The sequence below is a fragment of the Macaca nemestrina genome, chromosome 8 (genome assembly GCF_043159975.1).
Source record: "Macaca nemestrina isolate mMacNem1 chromosome 8, mMacNem.hap1, whole genome shotgun sequence".
NCBI classification, from domain to species: Eukaryota; Metazoa; Chordata; class Mammalia; order Primates; family Cercopithecidae; genus Macaca; species Macaca nemestrina.
This window is the reverse complement of record NC_092132.1, coordinates 56,835,707-56,854,756: the sequence shown is the minus strand read 5'-3', so window position 1 is coordinate 56,854,756 and position 19,050 is coordinate 56,835,707. Positions and strand designations below refer to the sequence as shown.

General features: G+C 34.5%; 1 protein-coding gene and 1 pseudogene across 1 annotated transcript in view; both read left to right on the top strand.

The window, feature by feature from the left end:
* LOC112429404 (uncharacterized) overlaps positions 1-19,050 on the top strand; it is a 235,185-nt gene that overhangs the window by 163,682 nt on the left and 52,453 nt on the right. The gene's annotated exons all lie outside the window — the stretch shown is intronic.
* Positions 12,265-13,436, top strand: LOC105497358 (RNA ligase 1-like; annotated as a pseudogene).

Below are 19,050 nucleotides of genomic sequence, written 5' to 3'. Positions count from 1 at the left end.
CTAAAACCCGCCAGACATTATCATCATTATTGTAATTGTAGTACTTATTAGGTTTTGATTTGATTGCTTGTTCAATGACTTTTCTTTCTTTATTACTTGGTTTTTGCTTGAGATGATTTTTTTTTTTCTGCGTGAAGAATTCCTTTGAATAACTTGTTTACTGAAGGTGCATTGACGAAAAATTTTGTTTTGGTTTGAAGATAAAATTCTTTATTCCACCTTCACCATTCAAAACTGTACATTATAGCACACCACTGCACTCCAGCCTGGTGATACAGCGAGACTCCGTCTCAAAAACAAAACAAAACAAGCAAACAAACACCTTGGGAAGCCGAGGCAGGCGGATCATGAGGTCAGGAGATCGAGACCATCCTGGCTAACACGGTGAAACTCCGTCTCTACTAAAAATACAAAAAATTAGCTGGGCGTGGTGGCGGTCGCCTGTAGCCCCAGCTACTCTAGGGGACTAAGGCAGGAGAATGGCGTGAACCCGGGAGGTGGAGCTTGCAGTGAGCCAAGATCACATCACTGCACTCCAGCCTGGGCAACAGAGTGAGACTTGGTCTCAATTAATACATAATACATACATACATACATACATACATACATACATACATACAGTACATTATAATAAGATGATCCAAATCTAATAAATGGCTTAATACAGTATGCTAACACCTGTGTTACTTTACCCAAGTGAAGAAATAGACCTTTGCCAAACATCTTACACATCTTGTTAATATGCCTCAACCCAATCCAACATCCTTCCTCTTCCTAGAGAAAACAATTATTGTATCTTCTGTATTAATCACCTCCTAGCATCCTTCCAAAAAAGTCCTATATTCTTTTAAAGAAATATTTCAAGACAAAAATCTGTAAGGTGAGGATGGTACTTCCCATTGATTTAGTCGTTTTTCTTGGCAATTTCAGTGGACAGAGCTAGGGTACAAACATATATATTCATGAGTTCATATTAAAATTCTAATTCTAATTCAAACCAGAGATTTTATTATTCTACTATATTACGTTATATTTACATGTTGAGTACATTGGTTCTAAGGAGCATAGACATTGATAGAAATAGAATATGCCATAATTAAATGCAAGATTACATATTGAGTATATTGGTTCTAAGGAACATAGATATTGATAGAAATAGAATATGCCATGATTAAATCTAAGATTTGTTTCATATTTTCCACACTTAAAATAACAATACTAATGATAACACCAATAGAATTATAGAAAACATAAAAATTTTCATATGCTTCTATCATTCTCATTTTTAAAAAGTTATTCTATATCTACATTGATATAACTAACATCTATTTATTACACATAATACACTGCTCTTCTCAAAACTCATTTAATCTTAAATGGTTCTATATGTAATAATTAATAAATGCTCACAAACCTTTCTTATCATACTTCATGGTGTTGTCCTTCCAGTCATTTTGATTTTCTAAAGCTTATTCTCTGGCAAGATACTTCATGAAATTTTCAAGCAAACACAGTTCCCTGATTTTTGCATGTTGAAAAGTGTTATATTTATACTTTAGATTAAGTTTCTATTTTTTAAGATAAAATTCTTTACTTATACCTGCATTTTCTTTTTTACTATTTAAGTATTCCAATTTTTACTTGTGTAAAAACTGTTTTTAAATATAATTTTCTTTCCCTTGTAAGTCATGTTCCTTCTTTAAGAGCACAAAGATTTTTAGAAAAGAAATGCATGCAATAATTTTACCAGAATATACTTTGGTGTTGAAAATTAGGTTAATATTTTTAGTTTTGTGGCCCCCTTTCAAAATATAGTTTCAAATTCCATTTGGGAAATATTTTGAATTATATTTTTGGTATTGTCTTATTTCTTCAATTTGATTTCACCTCCCAGATATTCCAAATATTCAGGTGTTCAAAATTATTAGGCAATATTAGCATTCATCAATTTCCTAGAAGTTTTCACATCTTTTAAAACTTATTTTATATTTTAAAGTTCTTTTCCTTTGGATTTTTTATTCTGCTTGACACATTTTTCTATGTTCATTTGCTTTGTGGTTTCTTCTATTTAAGCCTTCCTTTTTAAAATAAATTTTTCTCTTTTTAATTTACTTCTGTTTTTCATTTTTTTATATTCTTTATTATCTTGTATAGTTTTCTTAATATTCTTTATTATGTTTTGAAATAAGTTGTAGTTTTGTTTTGTTCCATGGGCACCTATTTCTAGCATGTTTTCACAGGCTGTAAGAATGTTATATTAATCCACTCTCATGCTGCAAAAAGAGCACCTGAGACTGGGTAATTTAAAAAGGAAAGAGATTTAATTGGATCACAGTTAGGCATGGCTAGGGAAGCCTCAGGAAACTTACAATCGGGGCAGAAGGGGAAGCAAACATGTTCTTCTTCACGTGGGGGCAGGAGAGAGAAGTGCAGAGTGAAGGTGGGAATAGACCCTTATTAAACCAACAGAGTTTGTGAGAACTCAATCACTATCACCAGAACAGCATGGGGGAAACACACCAATGATTTAATCATATCCCACGAGGTCCCTCCCCCAACACATGGAGATTACAATTCACATTACAATTCAAGTTAAGATTTGGGTGGGGACACAAAGCCAGACCATGCCACTCTGCCCCTCGCCCGTCCCAAATTTAATCTTTCTCACATTTCACAACACAATTACTCCTTCCCTAGTCTTAACTCATTTTAGTAGTAACCCAAAAGTCCAAGTCCACAGTCTCATCCGAGGCAAGGCAAGTCCCTTCTGCCTATGAGCCTGTAAAATGAAAACCAAATTACTTCCAAGAAAAACTGGGGGTACAGGCATTGGTAAATGACACCTGTTTCAAATGAAAAAAATCGGCCAAAATGAAGGCTCTATGGGCTCCATGCAAGTTCAAATCCCATAGGGCAGTCATTAAACCTTGAAGTTCCAAAATGATCTCTTTTGACTCCATGTCTTGTATCTGGGGCACACTGATGTAATAGGTGGGCTCCCACAGCCTTGTGGAGGTCCACTCCTATGGTTTTGCAGGGTACAGCTGCATTGTGCACATGGAAAATGCAGAGACCCCAAGTGAGACACTTCACAAGAAGACCATCCCCAAGACATATTATCTTCAGATGTTTCAAGGTCAAAATGAAAGAAAAAGTGTTAAAAGAAACTAGGGAGAAAGAAAGATCAGGTCACCTAGAAAGAGAAACTCATCAGGCTAACAGCAGACATTTCAGCTAAAACCCTAAAGCCAGAAGTTACTGGAGGCCAATATTCAACATTCTTAAAGTAAATAAATTCCAACCAAGAATTTCATATTCAGCCAAACTAAGCTTCATAAACGAAGGAGAAATTAGAACCCTTTCAGACAAGCAAATGCTGAGGAAATTTTTTATCACCAGACTTGCTTTATAAGAGCTCCTGAAGGAAGCACTAAATGTGGAAAGAAAAGACCATTACTAGCCACTTCCAAAACACACTGAAGTACACTGACCAGTAACACTATGAAGCAACTACATAAACAAGTCTACAAAATAACCAGCTAGCATCATGATGATAGGATCAAATTCATGTATAACAATACTAACCTTAAATGTAAATGGGCTGAATGCCTAAATTTAAAAACACAGAATAGCAAGCTGGATAAAGTGCCCAGACTCCTTCGTCTGCTGTATTCAAGACACCCATGTCATGTGCAGAGACACATATAAGCTCAAAATAAATGGATGGAGAAAAACTTATCAAGAAAATGGAAAACAGAAAAAGCTGGGATCACAATCCTAGTTTCAGATGCAACATATTTAAACCAATGAAGATCAAAAGGGAAGAGAAAGGTATTAAATACTGATAAAGGGTTCAATTCAATGAGAATAGCTAACTATTCTAAATATATATACATGCAATATAGGAACACCCAGATTCATAAAGCAAGTTCTTAGAGACCTACAAAGAGACTTAGACACCCACACAATAATATTGAGAGATTTTAATACCCCACTGACAATATCAGACAGATCACTGAGACAGAAAATTTACAAAGATATTCAGGACCTAAACTAAGTTCTGGATCAAGTGGACCTCATAGATATATGCAGAGCCCTTTACACAAAAACAACAGAATATTTATTCTTTTCATGGCCACACAGCATTTACTCAAAAATTGATAATATAATTAGAAGTAAAACATACCTCAGCAAATGCAAAAGAACTGAAATTATAACAAACAGTCTCTCAGACTATAGCACAAAATTAGAACTCAAAATTAAGATATTCACTCAAAACCACACAACTACATGGAAATTGAACAATATGCTCCTGAATGACTCCTGAGTAAATAATGAAATTAAGGCAGAAATAAAGAAGTTCTTTGAAACTAATGAGAACAAAGAGACAACATACCAGAATCCCTGGAATACAGCTAATGTGATGTTATGAGGGAAATTTATAGCACTAAATGCTCACATCAAAATGCTAGAAAGATCTCAAGTTAACAACCTAACATCACAATTAAAAGAACTACAGAACCAAGAGCAAAGAAACCCCAGTGCTTACAGAAGACAAGAAATAACCAAGATCAGTGTTGGAACAAAAGAATATAGAACCATGAAAACCACTTCAAAGAAAATCAATGAATTCAGGAGCCAATATTTTGAAAAAATTAATAAAATAGATGGCTAGTTTGAATAGCAAAGGAGAAAAAGAGACAAATCAAATAAACACAATCAGAAATGATAAGGGGGATATTACCACTGACCCCACAGAAATACAAACAACCACCACAGATGACTATCAACACTTCTATGTACATAAACTAGAAAATATAGAAGAAATAGATAAATTCCTGGACACTCTCCCAAGACTGAACCAGGAAGAAATTGAATCCCTGAACAGAACAATAATGAGTACTGAAATTGAGTCAGTAATAAATAAGCTACCAACCCCCAAAAAACCCAGGACAAGATGGATTTAGAGCTGAATTCCACCAGTGGTAAAAAGAAGAGCTGGTACCCTTTCTAATAAAACTATTCTAAAAAAATTGAAAACGAGAGACTTTTCCCTAACTCATTTTATGACGTCAGCATCATCCCGATACCAAAACCTGGCAGACATACAACAATAACAAAAAAAACTTTAGGCCAATATCCCTGATGAACATCAATGCAAAAATCCTCAACAAAATATGGGCAAACCAGATCCAGCAGCATATAAAAAAGCTTATCCACCACAATCAAGTTGGCTTCATCCCTGGAATGCAAGGTTAGTTCAAAATACACAAATCAATAAACATGATTCATCACATAAATAGAACTTAAGACAAAAACCACATGATTATCTCAATATATGCAGAAAAGTCCTTCAATAAAATGCAGCATCAGTTCATGTTTAAAACTCTCAATAAACTAGATATTGAAGGAACATACTTCAAAATAATGAGTTATGACAAACCCACAGCCAATATCATACTCAATGGGCAAAAGCTAGAAACATTCCCCTTGAAAACTGGCACAAGACAAGGCACAAGGCAAGAATGCCCTCTCTCATCACTCCTATTCTGCATAATATTGGAAATTCTGGCCAGGGCAATCAGGCCAGAAAAAGAAATAAAGGATATTCAAGTAGGAAGAGAGGAAGTCAAATTATCTTTGTTTGCAGATGGCATGATCTTATATCTGGGAAACCCCATTGTTTCAGCCCAAAAGCTTTCTAAGCTGATAAGCAACATCAGCAAAGTCTCAGGATACAAAATCAGTGTGCAAAAATTGCTAACATTTCTATTCAGCAATAGCAGACAAGCCAAGATCCAAATTATGAATGAACTCCCATTCACAATTGCTACAAAAAGACTAAAATACCTAGGAATATAGCTAACAAGGGAAGTGAAGGAGCTCTTTGAGGAGAACTACAAACCACTGCTCAAAGAAATGAGAGAGAACACAACAGAAACAAATGGAAAAACATTCCATACTTATAAATAGGAAGGATCAATATCATAGAAATGGCCATACTGCCCAAAGTAATTTATAGATTCAATGCTATTCCCATTAAACTATCAGTGACATTCTTCACAGAATTAGAAAAACTATTTTAAAATTCTTATGGATCCAAGAAAGAGCCCAAATAGCCAAGACAATACTAAGCAATAAGAACAAAACTGAGGCATCATGCTACCTTCAAACTGTACTACAAGGCAATAGTAACCAAAACAATATGGTACTGGTATAAGAACAGACACATAGAACAACGAAACAGAATAGAAAACTCATAAATAAGACCACACAGCTACAGCCATCTGATCTTTGACAAACCTGACAAAAGCAATGGGGAAAGGATTCCCTATGTAGTAAATGGTTTTGGGAGAATTCGCTAACCATTGCAGAAAATTGAAACTGGACCCCTTCCTTATACCTTATACAAAAATTAACTCAAGACAGATTAAAAACTTAAATGTAAAATCCAAAACTGCAAAAACCCTAGAAGAAAATCTAGGCAATATCATTCAGGACATAGGTACAGGAATAGATTTCCTCACAAAAATGTCAAAAGCAGTTGCAACAAAACCAAAATTGACAAATGGAATTTAATTAAACTAAAGAGTTTCTGTGCAGAAAAAGATACTATCATCAGTGCAAACAGACAACCTATAGAATGGGAGAAAACTTTTGCAATCTATCCAACTGACATAGGTTTGCTATTCAGTCTACAAGAAACTTAAATTCACAAGAAAAAACAACCTTATTAAAAAGTGGGCAAAGGACATGAACATACACTTCTCAAAAGAAGACATATATCCAGCCAAAAAATATGAAAAACGCTCAATATCACTGATCATTAGAGAAATGCAAATCAAAACCACAATGAGATACCATCTCGTGCCAGTAAGAATAGGTATTATTAAAAAGTAAAAAATATAACAGATGCTGACAAGGTGTGGAGAAAAATGAATGCTTTTACATTTTTGGTGGGAGTGTAAATTAGTTCAACCATTGTGGTGATTCCTCAAAGATCTAGAGGTAGAAGCACCAATTGACCCATCAATCTTATTACTAGGTATATACCTAAAGAAAGATAAATCATTTTATTATAAAGATACATGTATGGGTATCTTCATTGCTGCATTATTCACAATAGCAAAGACATGGAATCAACCCAAATGCCCATCAATGATAGACTGAATGAAGAAAATGTGATACATATACACCATGGAATATTATGTAGACATAAAAGGAACAAGATCATGCCCTTTGCAGGGATGTGGATGGAGCTGGAAGCCATTATCCTCAATAAACTAATTCTGGAACAGAAAACCAAACACTGCATGTTCTCACTTGTAAGTGGGAGGTGAACAATAAGAACACATGGACACATGGTGAGGAACAACACACACTGCGGCCTGTTGAAGGGAGTAGTAGGGGAAGGGAGAGCATCAGGAAAAATACTAACCAATGCTGGGCATAATACATAGGTGATGGGATGATCTGTGCAGCAAAACATTATGGCACACATTTATTTATGTAACAAACCTGCACATCCTGCACATATACCCCTGAACTTAAAATAAAAGTTGAAGAAAAAAAATTCAAATATTAAATTTAGTGTAGCCTTATTGCACAGTGTTTACAGTAGTGTACAGCAATGTACCAGGCCTTCACATTCATTCACCACTCTCTGACACATCCAGAGCAACTTCCAGTTCTGCAAGCTCCATTCACGGTAAGTGCCCTACAAATGTGTACCATTTTTGCCTTTTATACTGCATTTATACAGTACCTTTTCTATCTTTAGATATGTTTATAAACACAAAAACTTACCATTATGTTACAATTGCCTATGGTATTCAGTATAGTAAAATGCTGCACAGGTTTGTAGCCTAGGTGCAATAGGCTATACCATATAGCCCAGATATACAGTAGGCTATACCATCTAGGTTTGTGTAAGTGCACTCTATGATGTTCAGACAATAATAAAAAGCCTAACAATGTATTTATCAGAATGTATCCCTGTCATGAAGTGACACATAACTATATTTTGATTTAGAAAAAAGCAGAAAGGAAATCCTTGATGGTTAAGGAGTTAGCATGAGTAATCTCTTTACATATTTTCATGTAGTCCGTCACTTTATTTTGAGATTATTTGGGTAATTGCAAATGAGATGTGTTCTTGAAGACAGCATATGAATGGGTCTTGGTGTTAAGACCCTGTGTCTTGGTCTTAAGACTCTATGTCTTTTAAGTGGGGCATGTAGCCCATTTATATTGAAGGTAAGTATTGATTTGTGTGGATTTGATCCTGTCATCTTGATGTTAGCTGGTTATTTTGCAGACTTGTTTATGTGGTTGCTTTACAATGTCACTGGTCTGTGACCTGCCTCACAAGAGTTCCAGAAGGAAGTACTAAATATGGAAAGGAAAGACTATTACCAGCCATGATCAAAACACACTGAAGTACATAAACCAGTATTATTATAAAGCAACCACATGAACAAGTCTGCAAAATAACCAACGATCAATGTTATCAAAGTTATCAAAATAACCAACCAATATCAATGCTAACCTTAAATATAAATGGGCTATATGCCCCACTTAAAAGATGCAGAGTGGCAACCTCAATAAAGAACTAAGACCCATTAGTATGCTGTCTTTAAGAGACACATCTCACATGTAGTGACACAAATAGTCTCAAAATAAAGGGATGGAGAAAAATCTGTCAAACAAATGGAAAACAGAAAAAATGGAGGCTGCAATCCTAGTTGTTGACAAAACAGACTTTAAACAAACATAAATCAAAAAAGAAAAAAAGGATATTTCATAATGTTAAAGAGTCCTATTAAACAAGAGGATCTAACTATTCTAAATAGATATGCACCCAACAGAGGAACACCCAGATTCATAAAACAAGTTCTTAGAGACCTTCAAAGAGAATTAGACTCCCACATAATAATAGTGGGAGATGTTAACACCCCACTGACAATATTAGACAGATCATTTTGAGACAGAAAATTAACAAAAGTTATTCAGGACCTGAACTCAGAATGGGAGCAAATGGATTTGATAGCTATCTACAGAACTCTCCACCCCAGAACAAAAGAATATACATTCTTGCCATTGCTACAGGGCATATTCTCTACAATTCATCCCATAATTGAAAGTAAAAACACTCCTCAGTAAATGCAAAATAACTTAAATCATAAGAGTCTCTCAGAACACAGCACAATCAAGTAAGATTCAGGACTAAGAAGTTCACTCAAAACCATACAATTACATGGAAATTGAATAACTTGGTCCTGAATGACTTTTGGGTAAATAATGAAATTAAGGCAGAAATCAATAAGTTCTTTGAAACTAATGAGAACAAAGATACAAGGTACCAGAATCTCTGGGACAGAAGTAAGGGAGTGTTAAGAAGGAAATTTATAACACTAAATGCCCTCATCAAAAAGTTAGAAATATCTCAAGTTAACAACCTAACATCACAACAAAAGGAACTAGAGAACCAAGAGCAAATGAATTCCAAAGCTAGAGGAAGACAAGAAATAACCAAAATGAGAGCTGAATTGAAGATGATTGAGATATGAACAACTATAGAAAAGATCAGTAAAACTGGAGCTGTTTTTTTAAATAAATAAATAAAATAGGCCAGTAGCTAAGACCACTAAGAAGAGAAGAGAGAAGATTCAAATAAACATGATAGATATGACACAGGGTATATTACCACCGACCACACAAGAAATACAACCGTCAGAATATGAACAACTCTATGCACATAAACTATACAATCTAGAATACATGGATAATTTCTTGAACATATACACCCTCCCAAGAATAAACCGGGAAGAAATTAAATCCTGAACAGATCAATAACAAGCTCCAAAATTGAGGCAGTAATAAATAGCCTACCAACTAAAAAAAGCCCATACCAGATGGATGCACAGCTGAATTCTACCAGATGTATGAAGAAGAGCTGGTATCATTTCTACTAAAACTATTCCAAACAATTCAGGAGAAGGGATTCCTCTCTAAGTCATTCTGTGGGGTCAGCATCATCCTAATACCAAAGCCTGACAGAGATAAAACAAAAAAGAAAACTTCAAGCCAGTAGCCTGGATTCAATGCAAAAATCCCCAACAAAATATGGGCAAACTGAATCCTGCAGTACATAAAAAAGCTTATCCAACATGATCAAATAGACTTTATCCCTGGGATACAAGATTGGTTTAACACAGACAAATCAATAAATGTGATTCATCACATAAACAGAACTAAGAACAAAAAGCACATGATTATCTCAATAGATGAAGAAAAGTCTTTCAATAAAATTCAACATCCATTCATGTTAAAAACTCTCAATAAACTAGGTATTGAATAATAAGAGCCATTTATGACAAACCCACAGCCAACATCATACTGAATGGGCAAAATCTGGAAGCTTCCCCTTGAAAACCATCACAAAACAAGGATGCCCTCTCTTACCACTCCTGTTCAACATAGTACTGGAAGTCCTTGCCAGGGCCATTAGGCAAGATAAAAGAAAAAAAGAGAGATCTAAATAGGAAGAGAAGAAGTCAAATTATCTCTTTTTGCAGATGACAAGATTCTATTTCTAGAAAACCCCATAGTCTCAGCCTGAAAGCTTCTTAAGCTGATAAACAACTTCAGTAAAGTCTCAGAATTCAAAATCAATGTACAAAAATTGCTAGCATACTTATGCACCAACAGCAGTCAAGCTGAGAGACAAATCAAGAATGTACTCTCATTCACCATTGTCACAAAAAGAATAAAATACCTAGGAATACAGGGAGGTGAAAGATCTCTACAAGGATAAATACAAAAGCTGCTCAAAGAAATTAGAGATAACACAAACAAATGAAAAAACATTCTATGCTCATGGATAGGAAGGATCAATACTGTGAAAATGGCCATACTGCTGAAAGCAATTTATTGATTCAATGTTATTTCTATTAAACTATCAATGAGATTCTTCACAAAACTTAAAAATGAAAACCTATTTTAAAATTCATCTGGAAACAAAAAAGAGTTCAAATAGCCAAGGCAATCCTAAGCAAAAAGAACAAAGTCAGAGAGATCATGCTACCTGACTTCAAACTATACTACAGGGATACAGTAATCAAAACAGCATTGTACTGATACAAAACAGTCATATAGACAGATGGAACAGAGTAGAGAACCCAGAAATAAGACTGCACAGCTACAAGTATCTGATCTTCAACAAACCTGACAAAAACAAGCAATGGGGAAAGTACTCCTTATTCAATAAATGGTGCTAGGATAACTGGCTAGCCATATGCAGAAGACTGAAGCTGGATGACTTCCTTATACCACATACAAAAATTAACTCAAGATGGAATAAAGACTTAAATGTAAAACCCAAAACTATGAAAACCCTGGTAGACAATCTAGGTAATACCTTCCAAGACATAGACATGGGAAAGGATTTCATGATGAAGACTCCAAAAGCATATGCAACAAAAACAAAAATTGACAAATGGTGTCTAATTAAACTAGAGAGCTTCTTCACAGCAAAGGAAACTATCAAGAGTAAACAGACAACCTACAGAATGGGAGAAAATATTTGAAATCTATGCCTCTGACAAGACCTAATATCCAGCATCTGTAAGGAACTTAAACAAATTTACAAGAAGAAAAAAGCAAATATCCCTATTAAAAAGTGGGCAAAGGACATGAACAGACATTTCTCAAAGAAGACATACATGTGGCCAACAATCATATGAAGAAAAGCTCAACATCACTGATCATTAGAGAAATGCAAATCAAAACCACAATGAGATACCATCTCACACCAGTCAGAATGGTTATTACTAATAAGTCAAAAAATAACACATGCTTCTGAGGCTGTGGAGAAAAAGGAACACTTTTACTCTGTTGGTGAGATTGTAAATTATTTCAACCATTGTGGAAGACAGTGTGGTGATTTTTCAAAGTCCTAAAGACAGAAATACCAATTATAATATAATAGAGTGATTTATATTCCTTTGGGTGTATACCCAGCAATTCCTTTGGGTATATACCCATACCATTGCTGGGTATATACCCAAAGGAATATAAATCACTTTATTGTAAAGACACATGAACATGTATGTTCATTGCAGCACTATTCACAATAGCAAATACTTGGAATCAACCTAAATGCCCATCAATGATAGATTAGATAAAGAAAATGTAGTACATACACACCATGGAATACTATGCAGCCATAAAAAAGAATGAGATCAGCAGCCGCGGCTGCTGGGCATGGAGAGTGAGTGGCCAGTGCCCGCTGGTGACTGCTCCAGGGCTTCTCCCCTCCTGGACCAGGGGCTGTTCGAAAGCACACCCTCCGCTCGCACTGCTTGTTGGGCTCATCATGAAGGCTTGAGCTCTGTGCAGCGGAAAATGCAGTATGTTTGTGACGGAGGTGAAAGAGGAGCCTTCTGCCAAAAGGGAACATCAGATCAGCCATAGCTTTGGACTCTACTAGATAGAAAGCACAACAAACAAGTTGAAAAAAGATTTCAAAATTTTCTACATTCAAATGAAAACCCAAAATAAATATATATATATATATATATATATATATATATATATATATATATATATATATATATATATATTTGAACATTGAAGAGGACTTCAAACTGGCTCTGGACTCCAAACCTTGCTGGATACCAGAGCAAAAGAAATAGAACAAATAAATGGGACCCCAGTGCCTAATGAAAACAGATACATTCCTGATTGGGTACCAGTAGAGAAAAACAACAAACAGTATTGCTGGCATTCCTCTGTAGTTAATTATGAATTTGAAATTGCCCTGGTACTAAAACATCATGCTGATGATTCTGGACTTTTGGAAATTACTGCAGTGCCACTATCAGATCTCTTAGAACAAACACTGGAGCTCATAGGAAGAAATATCAATGGAAACCCATATGGGTTAGGGAGCAAGAAACATCCATTACATCTTCTTCTACCTCATGGAGCATTTCAAATAAGAAATCTACCTTCATTGAAGCACAATAATCTCTTGTCCTGGTTTGAAGGTTGCAAAGTGGGTAAAATTGAAGGAATAGTATGGCATTGCAGTGATGGCTGTTTAATAAAGGTGCTGGACATAAACAGTCAACAAAACAAGGTGTCTGCCTTCATGAAGCTCACATTCTAATGGGGAAGATAGAAAATAAACAAATGTGTAACATGTCAGGACAAGAACAGCTATAAAAAAAAAAACAAAAAACAGGGTCCATCATCATCATCTTGGCTTATGCTGATCAATTCAAGATACTTACATGAATTCAAGAGTAGTTATTATCAACATGAACCTGAACAAATGTGACTCTGCCTTTGATATTAAGTGTTTGTCTAATCATTTTTCAAAAGTAGATAATCAGAAATTTGCTAGACTCAAAGATATAATATTTGATGTATAAAATACAAATAAAATTAGTTTATTATCATTATATTTTAATCTCGAATATGCTACCATGTTTAAGAATATCACAAGTTCCTGTTCATTGTGAAACATCAATTTGTCTTCTACCATTTGTGAAGAAATGAATTTTCCAGTTTCAAATACCTATTTAAAATTTTATTAAAAACCAGCAAATTAATTTTAATCTCTAGCCATAAAAACATAAGTAACAGTAAGCTCCTAAGCTTGTACAAAGGCTGGATTCACTCCACTATAATTGAATGGTAATTTAAAGACAACAATTAGACCAAGAATTTAATGTCACTAATTTTCAAAATTAAATAGTTTAAGCTCAATTTGATTTTGCTAGATATTTAACAAAACATATGGCTCAACTTCATAACCTATATGTGTGTATATCTACATCTGTATTTATATATATCATAGTTAGGATTTGAGGATCTTAACATATGTATAAATAAGTATATATAAATTCCAATTTTAAATATTAGAATTGCTGAATTTACCTTCATACTCTTTACAAAACTTAAAACATTATGAATGTAGAGAAATTCACCAGAGCTCATTGCCTATTTGATGGCCATAACTTATTATAAGTCTTCAAATATGTACTTTTATAGTGAGTTGAAAATTTTGTATAATTTCATTTATTAAGAATTCCAGTTTAAGTGTAAAGGTACAAGGTAGTGAGAAGGAAACACTACACCTCAGAGAATTGCTTATTTCCAGGTGGATTTTAACATATAAAGTTAATAAATATTTAAATGAAACGAAGTTTATAGGTGACATTTAGTAAGTGGGGAAATTAACAGGACTTTCTTCTTCATCTTCAAACTCTTCAGAAGCAGCAACAGGGCTAGTTAATTCAACTCCCAACTGTTCTGAAAGCTGTTTTTTTTTTCTTCTTCTTCTTCTTTTTTTAACCTTCTCTTCTAAGAGAATATTGTTCTTCACTTCTTCCTTGTAATTATACTTAAGATCTTCAATTTCTTTGAAAAATGAAGGATAAAAATTTTGGAGTTCTTTTTTCAGCTTTTTATACCCTCCTAATAGAAACATTATCTTTAAAAGTTGCATATAGGAAATATACATATTTTAGGCTTAAACTAAGAAATTTCTGTAAATATAAAGGCCAACATATTCCTGAATGGTCAAATACAGCTATAAATGCAGAAATATTAAGATTTTTGTTTGTTCCATTGTACAGTGTAAATAACTAAGTTGTTAACTGTCAAGTCCAATCATCTATTATGTAAGTTGTGTTCTAGTCTTTGACTAAAATGTATCAACTCTTATAGGGGGATTTAATCTTTCTCTAAAAGCACATAAGATCCTTTCAATAGAGTAATCAGTCAAGAAGATTTTGTAATTCATAACATTGAAGTTAGTCTGGTTAAGAGTTTTGGTTTAGACTTCATTTATATTTTCATTACAAATATCTAATTTTTAATGAATAGTGATCAACTTTTTATAAAGTTATTAGTATGATCAGGGAAACCTTTGGGACTTCTGCCAGTTAGGTATATGGAAAAGAGAGAATTCAAGCCTTAGTGACTGTTTAGAGTCACTAGCTAATGGTGATCACTAGCTAATGCTTATATCCATGCCTTTTTGTCCTGTTTACCGTCTTCAAGGGGGTAAAACATAGCAAATATATTTTTTAAGGGAACTATAACCTTAAGATTCCTGAAAATAATTTCAAAACAAATTAAAGACAATGTTGCCAATGTGACCCAAAACTTAAGAACATACTAATGGCATATATTTGTTAAAATTAAAAAATAAATTTACTATTTAATCCTAAAAAAACTGAGATCATGTCTTTTGCAGGGACATGAATGGAGCTGAAGGCCATTATCCTAGGCAAACTAATGCAGGAACAGAAAACCAAATACCCATGTTCTCACTTATAAGTGGGAGCTAAATTAGGAGAACACATTGACACATAGCAGGCAACAACACACACTGGGGCCTATCAGAGGGTGGAAGGTGGGAAGAAGGAGAGAATCAGGAAAAATAACTTATGGGTACTAGGCTTAATACTTGGATGATGAAGCGATCTGTACAAAAAAAACCCTGTGCCACAAATTTACCTGTGTAACAAACCTGCACGTGTACTCCCGAACTTAAAATAAAAGTTAAAAAAAAAATCCTAAATTAAGTATTCAAATTATGAAGCTAGAAAATGAATAGTAAAAATAAAGAAAAGGCAACTGGAAGGTATAAAGTATGAAATAGAAAGACAAAGAGATAAATGTACTAAAAACCTGAAGATCACCACTTTAAATATTAAAAGATATAAACCAATTATAGCTGTCAAAATGATGTTTGAGTATAAAACTTTTGTAACATCATGTGCCAATAAGTATGAGAATACAGATTTTTCCCAGCAAAATATAAGCAATTAAATTGATCCCAGAAATGAATAAAAACTTGAATAATCTAAGAACCACAGAAGAAATCAGAAAGTGATTAAAAGGTATATTATTTTAAATACACTGAAGCCATATGATATTTTACTGAGATATGAAAAGGCCTTAAACTATATATTTCAACATTTTAAAACAATGTAGACTGTAGAAAAGACAAAAATGATTGGTTATGTTATGTTAATTGATATAAAATCTTATTTATTGTAATAAGAAAAGTACATATTAAGTTAGGTAAAAGATTGAAATATTAGCAAATTAAGTCCAGTGATATATTCTGAGTGCTACTTCTCGTGCATAGGACTGTGTTTGGCACACATTAAGTGATCTATAAGTATTGGTTGATTAAAAAATAAACCTTTAATTTATTGGAATAGGAGCGGTAGCCACATATGATTATTAGGAAACATATTATCTGCAAAGAAACTTTTACAATATAGTGTTAGTATAATCACACATTTATGATTATGTCAGTTTATATGGAAACATATAGAAAATTATTGAAGGATACATACCAAGTTATTAAAATTAGGTACAGGAGACATATTCAATGAGTGTGTATTATTTTAGTTCTTAAACATGTAGTAACATAATTCTAAAAAATTACTATCTGGAAAAAACTTATGACTAGATAATTGACTCCAGATAGAGAATACAGAGTTGCAAGAATGAGTGAGCTGAGGAAAGAGCCCTAGACATACCAACACTGGTGAGACTAGCCGACTATTATCTGCTACTTATGTCTAATTTTTCTGGTTCTTAACTCAATATATAATACACGTTTTGTCAAGCTTGAAATTCTGAGTTCTTTCACTTTTAAAAATACCTTATCCAATAAACAACCAAATTCTGTCATATTTACTTCTTAAATATTCTCAAAGTCATTCATCTTTCCTTTTCATTGCCTCTGCCCTGCCTTAACACACAATTCATACTTTTCAGTCCTATTTTACAACCTCTGCAAAGATTTCAATTTTGCCTTCCTCCCATGCATTTTCTGAACCATAGTCATAAGTTTCCTTATATTAAGTCTGAAATAGAACTCTTGATATTTTGCCCCTGGGCACATTATAGCTCCTGTCTTCTTCAATTCAGTAAGTGGTTCTACCATCCACTCAGTCATAGCCAGAAAACACCCCTTTCCACAGTCTGCTCTAGTTCAAAATATATTTGTTTTGAATTTATCCCAACTCTTGTCATCTCTATTGTTACCACCTCAGTTCAATTTTACAGGGCACCGAGTTGCTCCTTGCACTGCATCCACCTTTATAACTAACTACCTTTTCCTCTTCCCCAACTTCTGCATTATGCCAGATAGCTCTAGTAAGGAAATTGCATCAATATGCCAGTTTACACAATTTCAAATGTGTGGTCTCGAGCTCCAGGTAGACATCCAGTGCTATTCAGAAATTTGTCTACATGTCATGTTCAAAGATTTTTTTTCTAATTTACTAAAAAATCATTTACAAAAGTTTTGTTGACCATTGCAATGAACATCTACTCGAGGATCAATAGTGGCTTTACTTTCTTTTTCAGAGAGCCATTAGTCAGGAATTTTATTAATTTCTTGTTCATCCCAGCGCCCAGCTATTCATATCAACATATCTACATTTTCAACTTTTCTTACCCCTTCCTTTTTTTGTTTTTGTTTTTGTTTTTTGAGACTGAGTCTTGCTCTGTTGCCCAGGCTGGAGTACAGTGGCACAATCTTGGCTCACTGCAAGCTCCCGGGTTCACATCATTCTCCTGCCTCAGCCACCCGAGTAGCTGGGACTACAGGCACCCGCCACCACACCTGGCTAATTTTTTTGTATTTTTAGTAGATACAGAGTTTCACTGTGTTAGCCAAGATGGTCTCGATCTCCTGACTTCATGATCCACCCACCTCGGTCTCCCAAAGTGCTGGGATTATAGGTGTGAGCCACCATGCCCAGCCACCCCTTCCTTCTTTAAAGTATCAAAGTATACACTGTCTATTGGTTGGATACTATTCTGACCCTCTGGGACTTTGAAACTTCAATTTATACCCTATCACTGCAATATCAGTAAACATGTCCTCCTCAGAAGATGCTTTCCCTCCTAAGGGGAAGAGACTCAAGTCTCTTCCATAAAAACTTTTACACACAATACATCTGTTACTTTCACACACACACATTCACCTGCTGTGTCCCTCACACACACACGTACACACACACATGTACACACACGTGTATACTGCATTCTCATAAAACTGTTATCTGTTACTTTCACTAACATACATTCTCCTGCTTTCTGTCTCTCTCTCACACACACACAGACACACACGCATATTCTGCATTCTCATAAAACTGCTCACAATGTGTCCTCTTCTAAGTCCCTCCTTGTTTTCAATAAATAAGCTTTGAAAATTTATTTCTTCTTATAATTGTTTACACTTCCCCATTAAAGAACTTTGGTCACCTGGTCACATTTTCACTTTCTTAATTATATTGAAGATATTTTCAGCTATCTATGTATGGCTAGCCAGTTTTCTCAACACCATTTAATAAATAGGGAATCTTTTCCCCATTTCTTGTTTTTGTCAGGTTTGTCAAAGATCAGATGGTTGTAAATGTGTGGTGTTATTTCTGAGGCCTCTTTTCTATTCCATTGGTCTATCTCTCTGTTTTGGCACCAGTACCATGCTGTTTTGGTTATTGTAGCCTTGCAGTATAGTTTGCAGACAGGTAGCGTGATGCCTCCAGCTTTGTTCTTTTTGCTTAGGAGTGTCTTGGCAATGTGGGCTCTTTTTTGGTTCCATATGAACTTTAAAGTAGTTTTTCTTTTTCCAATTCTGTGAAGAAAGTCATTGGTAGCTTGAGGGGGATGGCATTGAATCTATAAATTACCTTGGGAAGTATGACCATTTTTCATGATATTGATTCTTCCTATCCATGAGCATGGAATGTTCTTCCACTTGTTTGTGTCCTCTTTCATGTAGTTGAGCAGTGGTTTGTAGTTCTCCTTGAAGAGTTCCTTCACATCCCTTGTAAGATGGATTCATAGATATTTTATTCTCTTTGTAGCAATTGTGAATGGGAGTTCACTCATGATTTGACTGTCTGTCTACTATTGGTTTACAGGAATGCTCCCTTCCTTACACCTTATACAAAAATTAATTCAAGATGGATTAAAGACTTAAATGTTAGACCTAAAACCGTAAAA